This window comes from Otolemur garnettii, unplaced genomic scaffold (assembly GCF_000181295.1).
Source record: "Otolemur garnettii isolate 467f Iridium unplaced genomic scaffold, OtoGar3 scaffold00046, whole genome shotgun sequence".
NCBI lineage: Eukaryota > Metazoa > Chordata > Mammalia > Primates > Galagidae > Otolemur > Otolemur garnettii.
Window position 1 is genome coordinate 11,597,380 of NW_003852441.1, and position 6,568 is coordinate 11,603,947.

The following is a 6,568-nucleotide window of genomic DNA, read 5'->3' on the forward strand; positions in this document are numbered from 1 at the left end:
AAAAAAAAAAAAAAAAAAGAGGATGGCTTGAGAGCCTAAGAGTTTGAGGTTGCTGTGAGGTATGATGCCACAGCATTCAACCTCAGGGAGGGTGAGACTCTGTCTCAAAACAAACAAACAAACAAACAAACTTTCTCTGCCCAGGGGCATAAGAACATAATCAGGAAAAGATCCACCTAGCTAAAGAGTGGTTGCCCATACCTTCAAGCACTGTACCCCACAAGGCCCAGGGATAGGAAAACTGTTCCCACACATTCCCCACCCTTTATCACTGTGTCAGCTCATTCAAACAAACCCAAGTGACTTTCCTATGCACCTTTCCTCCAAAGTTAAATGGAAAATATTCCTCCTGATCACATTAAAATCTGCAACATCCTTAAACAAACAACACAGTATTTGCTACAGGTCTCTTTAGCTTTTAATTCTAGGGGGGCAAGAACCTTGTTTAAGGCTGTGCTAACTGATAAGGAAGATCAGGATCATTTGACTCCAGATACTCTGGGAACAGACCGGAAACAGGAAGGACAAAAGTCATTTAACACTAAATTTTGAATTGTGTAATGGGGAAAGGGGATTGGGGCGTAAGGAAGGCCACGGTGGTGCCGGCTCTCTCAGAAAAGTTGGATCGCAGTAAGCAGGCTTCTCTGGAAGGTGCTCAGCATCCCAGGAACAAAGTCGCCATTCAGCTATGGCCTCGCCGCCACCTGTGGGTCTCCTTCCTCATGCCCACAGACTGCAACAGGCAGTGATCACAGGTTATGAATTTCAAACTTAAAGGATTTGTCTTTGCTCCAAGGAAAAATGTTCTGTTAGGCCAACAAATCAATAAAACCAACAGCAAGAAGGCTTCCTCTTCTGTCTCCTGAGAAGCATCAAGCTGCGCTTCTTTGCCTCAGACCTGAGGCTCAGGTGCATTCACCATGGGGTTCACACCCGCCGCAGGCTCCCGGAGGAGCGGTTCTACTAACCTGGGGCTCCCGCTATTACTCGGTATTTCCAAGCAGGCGCCTGGGCCTCTCCTTCCTCAAATCTGTTACAGGTAGGCAAACTTCCTTTCACAATCGCTTCCCCACACAACGGTCACAACCGTCCCCCTTTCTCCCCACACCCCCCAACTCTCCCTCGTTCCTCCTCCCTCCACAACTGCCCCCCTCCTTGCAACTGTTCCTTCCTATCCCCTCACTACAGCCCCCGTCTCCCTGCAGCTTCCTGCTTCTCCTCTGCATTCCTTCCCTCCTAGCTTCTGCCCCAACACACACCTCACGACGCCGACCCTCTCCTCCCCAGGCCGACTGATGGGCCACTCCAGCTAAGAAGTTGCCCCTCGTGGCCTTCTCTGGCCCGCGCCTGCACGCGTCGCCATGGTAACCACAGGCAGGGAGGAGCAGACAGCCGGTGCGCTACCTGCTGACTCAGCTTCTCCACGCAAGCGCTGTGGATCCCTGCTTCTCGGCCCCACCACGCCCGGGTGTCCCCCTCTGGGACCCGGGGCAAGAGGGCTCCGGGGCTGAGAGAAAGTGACTACGTCTGGTGGGCTGGAGGGTGCGGAAGGCCGGGTGTAAGGACCGCGTTATAAGAGCTGGGGTTGGAAAACGAGCTACCACCCCGCAGGATATAGAAAAGGCAGGGCGAACCCAAGGGTCTGACCCTCGTTCCCAGGTCTATGGGCTCCAGCAGGAGCCGGCCCAGCAGATGGCGCCCGGTGATCCCCCTGCGAAGCTCATTACGATCTAGAAGACGTTCCAGGATTTCCAGGCAGCCGTGGCTGCAGCTGGGTCCGGGGGAAAAACCGGGGCTGGAGCACCCATGCCCTCCTGCTCATTCCCTCTTCTTAGTGCGGACTGGGGTCTAGGTTTGCCGGGCGGTGCGGGGCGGGGGAAGGAAGGGAAGACTGGAACTGGAATTTTTCGAATCTGAGGATTGACTTTGGAAAGCGTATCAGGTTTGGGGGGCGGGAGGCGGGGACTCCCTGGGGAAGGTGACCGGGCCGGGGTGGGGCTTCGCTCTCCATAGGAACAAAGGCTGCGTCCTGGGAAGCGAGAAGGGCGGGTGTGTGAGATGAGGGGCAGATCTCAAACGGTGCTAGGGGGCGCTGCGGGCTGGGGCCACTAGAAGGCGCTTAGAAGACTGAGAGGTACCTAGGGCGGGTAGAGGCTTTGGGGAGACCTGGAAGGTACAGGGAGGAAGCCGAGTCGGGGGATGGGGAGGCGCCCTCCCTGCTTCCATCAATAGTGCCTAATTAAGACAAAGCCAGCAGAGCCCACTGATTACATTTCCATGAGGAGCTAAATTGATGGCATTTTCTTTGCTGGATGTAGAAAGAAGCTGGCACCTCAGTTCCTCTTTTTCTGGTTGGCGTTCGCACCTGACAGGTCTCTTCATACCGATCTGTCACTGCCAGGAGTGGCAATGCCTGGTACTCTTGAAGGGTGGGTGGCTTAACCTACACCTTGATCCACCCCTGACCTCACCATCCTACCTACTCTATCTTTATTTCCAGAACTGACTGCCCTTCCCCTCCCACCCAAACCCACCCCTACCCCTATGCCCAAGTATCCATAAGGTGGGTTTCTGAATTCTGATTTGTGGCCTCCTGCCCAGCCAGACTCCTGTTGCTGAAAGCAAGGATTGAAAAGAGAGAAGTCTTGCTCTCCCCCAAACCAGGTACACAGCAAGCAAGGCTAAGATGGAACATCTAAGTGATCCTTTAACCAGATAGGCCATGGGTGGCAGGGACAGGTGATGTGATTAGTCAGAACCCCTGGGCAAAAGTCCCAAAGGAATTGAGGTATGAGGTCGGGAGCCTCATGGGCCAGGTTCCTGCCTCCCTTGGGGAGCAGAGCTGCCATAGATCCCATTTCTTGTCTGACTCCCTCTACTCCAACTGTGGCTTGCCTAGGGATCCCAGCCCCCCACATTATGCTAAATAGGTAATCAAACATCTAGCTTTGCTAATTACTGCTCAATCCGATTAAACGCTGCTGAAGCTCATCAACAGAGGTGGAGGTAGGGGGAAGGAAGGAGGGGGGCCAACCACAGCTGTGATGGGGTCTTGCCCCAGAGGCTGTAGGGGACAGCTGAGAAACAGGGTGGCAAAACTGAGTACATCTCAAAGGAAAGATGCAGAAAAGTTGTAACCTTAAGATCCTTTGCCTTGCTGCTTCCTCCCAGCCACAGGCTTTTTCCTCCTCCCAGAACCTTCATTAACCTCAGAACCCAGGCATCCGGCCATTCCCACAGCTCCCCACACATGCCCTTGTCCCAGATTTAATAAATTCTCTTCTCTCACTGTCAATATTTGATTTCTCAGAGCCATCTCCACGGAGAGGGGCATGGGGGGGGTCTTTCCTTGTTTCCCCCCTACCTTGGCCCTCTTTTGCCCACCCTCAAGCTCTTTGTGCCCCCAACAGTCTCTGAACTTGCTGACTTAATGAAATGATATTAAAGTCTTAAGCAACTCCTAAAGAATGGTTGTTATGGTGAAGGGAGTGGGCAGGACGCCTGAGTTCCTGAGGGGAGCAAGGGCTGAGGGGGGAGATAGCTAGAGGCTAAGGTCTAGAGGCTCCAGCTCCTAATGGGGAGCAGCAATTTTGGGGTGAGTGGGGTGTGAGACCTCTGGATCTTAGTAGAAAGCAGAGCATGAAGGGTGGGGGTTGGGGAAAAGGAAAGGACCTTTGGAGGGTCAGAGTCTCAGTCTGCTGTCTAAAGCATCCATCAGAGGCAGAGAGGCCAGCTGGGGGACAAGGCTTCTATGCCAGCAGCCTCCCTGCTGACTGTGCCCTAGGCTGGTCCCGTGAGAACCAGAGTGGATTCCTCCACAACCCTGATTCATCCTTCTTCCTCTCTTCTCCTCCAACAGCCCCCCACAGGTGATTTGTAGCTGATGCCCCCACAACGGTAGGGGCCAGGATGGAGTCATTCCATGACATGAAGAACTGAGACCTTCCAGGAGAGAAGAGAATAGAGACCAAAGATGGAAAGCCAGGCACCACCCCCACCTCCTTCACCCATCCCCATCTCACTCCCCTGGGGACCCTGGCCCGGCCCCAGTCCCCTTGGGGTGGTGGGAATGCAAGAACATTTGGCTGGGCCTGATTGATGAGGGAGGAGGCAGCCACTGGGCACTGAGGCTGCTGTTTGCTGAGCACACAGATTCCTTCCCACTCACCAGCTGCTGCCCCCCAAGGCTGCTCAGTTTCCCCCCACCCCACAAGCCACTGGGGTTGGGGGGAACTGATGCCTGAGTTTCTGATGGCAACTAGGGGAAGAGGGAGAATGAGGAAACTAAATGCTGGGCATTGGGGGTACCTGGGGCCTGGTCCCTTCAAAACTCCCTTTAGGACCCCACTTTCCCTACTACCTTTCAAACATCTCTCTTGCTCCCCAGTTGTCATTCCCATTTATTCTTCATCCTTTTTCCTTCCCCTACACAACTCTCTGACCCAAGCCAGCTAGGCCCCTACCTGTGGACCATCCTGTGACACTTCTCTCTGATCTCAAACTCTTCCCAACCCTATGTCCACAGTTGTCCCTTAAGAAGCTCCATTTTTTCTTTTTTTTATTTTTCTTTTTATTTTTTTTTGAGACAGAGCCTCAAGCTATCCTCCTGGGTAGAGTGCTGTGGCCTCACAACTCACAGCAACCTCCAACTCCTGGGCTCAAGTGAGTCTCCTGCCTCAGCCTCCCAAGTAGCTGGGACCACAGGCGCCCACCACAACGCCCGGCCATTTTTTGGTTGCAGCCATCATTGTTGTTTGGCGGGCCCGGGCTGGATTCAAACCCGCCACCTTAGGTGTATGTGGCTGGTGCCTTAGCCACTTGAGCCACAGGCGCCGAGCCGATTTTTTCTTTTTTTTGAAACTGAGTCTCACTATGTCATCCTTGGTAGAATGTCATGTGTCACAGCTCACATCAACCTCAAACTCTTGGGCTTAAGCGATACTCTTGCCTCAGCCTCCCAAGTAGCTGGGACTACAGGTGCCTGTCACAACACCCAGCTATTTTTTTGTCATTGTTTAGCAGGCCCTGACCAGGTTCAAACCCACCAGCCCTGGTGTATGGGGCTGGCACCCTAACCATTGAACTATGGGTGCTGAGTCTCCATTTTTCATTCTAACTGAAATTCCAGGTGATATCAGCCATTCCCCATCAGAAATTCCCATTGTAACCCCTTGTCCTGTTCCCTTTTCCTTAAAACCCCCAACACAAACCTCCCACACACCCCTCAGGCCGATTTGTGTCCTTCAGCTGCTCCTCTTTGGAAGGATGGCAAAGTCTGAGTTTCAGTCTACAGTCATCCCCCAGGACAGCCTCAATACTATGCTGGTTTTTTGGAGGCAAGGACAGTTTTAGCTTCTGTAGTCCCAGCCCTCTCAGTTTCTTTACTTCTGCTCTGCCTGCCTGCTCTGGACTCTGTGCCAGCAGCTGTGTCATAGCCCCCCAAACCTTAGAACATCATCCTTTCCTTCCCAGAGCTTAAATTTTAGTAGAGGAAAAAAAACCCACAGACACACAAGAAACAAAGGGGAGAAAAAGTAGAAGACTGAGTGAGATGAACTTCCTAAATGTGGATTCTAGACCTAAGTGACTTGCTCCCCTACAGGCTGAGGCTAGTGAAGAATAAGACACACCTGAAACACGTGTAGTTGTGAGGTCCTTCTTGCTGTTCCCAAACACATTATGATTTCACCTCTGTGCCTTTGCATTTGCTGTTCCTCTGTCTGGCATGCCCTTCCCCATAATACTCCTTCTCATTATTCAAGATCCTGGTTTTGTTTGTTGTTTTTTTTGAGACAAGAGTCTCACTCTGTCACTGTAGTAAATTGCCCTGGCATCACAGCTCACAGCAACCTCAAGCTCTTGGGCTCAAGCAATCCTCTTGCCTTGGCCTCCCAAGTACCTGGGACTACAGGCATCCACCATGAGGCTAGTTTTTCTATTTTTATTTATTTATTTTTTGAGACAGAGTCTCAAGCAGATGCCCTGAGTAGAGTGCTGTGGCATCATAGCTCACAGCAACCTCAAACTCTTGGGCTTAAGTGGACTACAGGTGCCCACTACAATGTCTGGCTATTTTTTGGTTGTAGTTGTCGTTGTTGGGCAGCCCAGGCTAGATTTGAACCTACCAACTTCGGTATACGTGGCTGGCACCCTAGCTGCTGAGCTATAGGCACCGAGCCAAGTTTTTCTATTTTTAGTAGACATGGGGGTCTCACCTCAGACTCCTGTTGCTCAGGCTGAACTCAAATCTCTAAGCTCAAGGGATCCACCCACCTCACTCTTCTAAAGTACTACGATTATGGGCATGAGCTACCACCCCCAGCCTGTTGTTTTAAGATGGTATTGCTATTACCCTGGCATCATCATATCTCACTGCAACTTCCAACTCCTGGGCTCAAATGTTCCTCCTGTCTCAGCCTCTTGAGTAGCTGGGACTATAGGTATATGTCACCATGCCTGGCTAACTTTTCTATTCTTTTTCTTTCTTTTCTTTTTTTTTTTTTTTTTTGAGACAGAGTCTCATGCTGTCCCCCTGGGTACAGCGCCGTGGCATCACAGCTCACAGCAA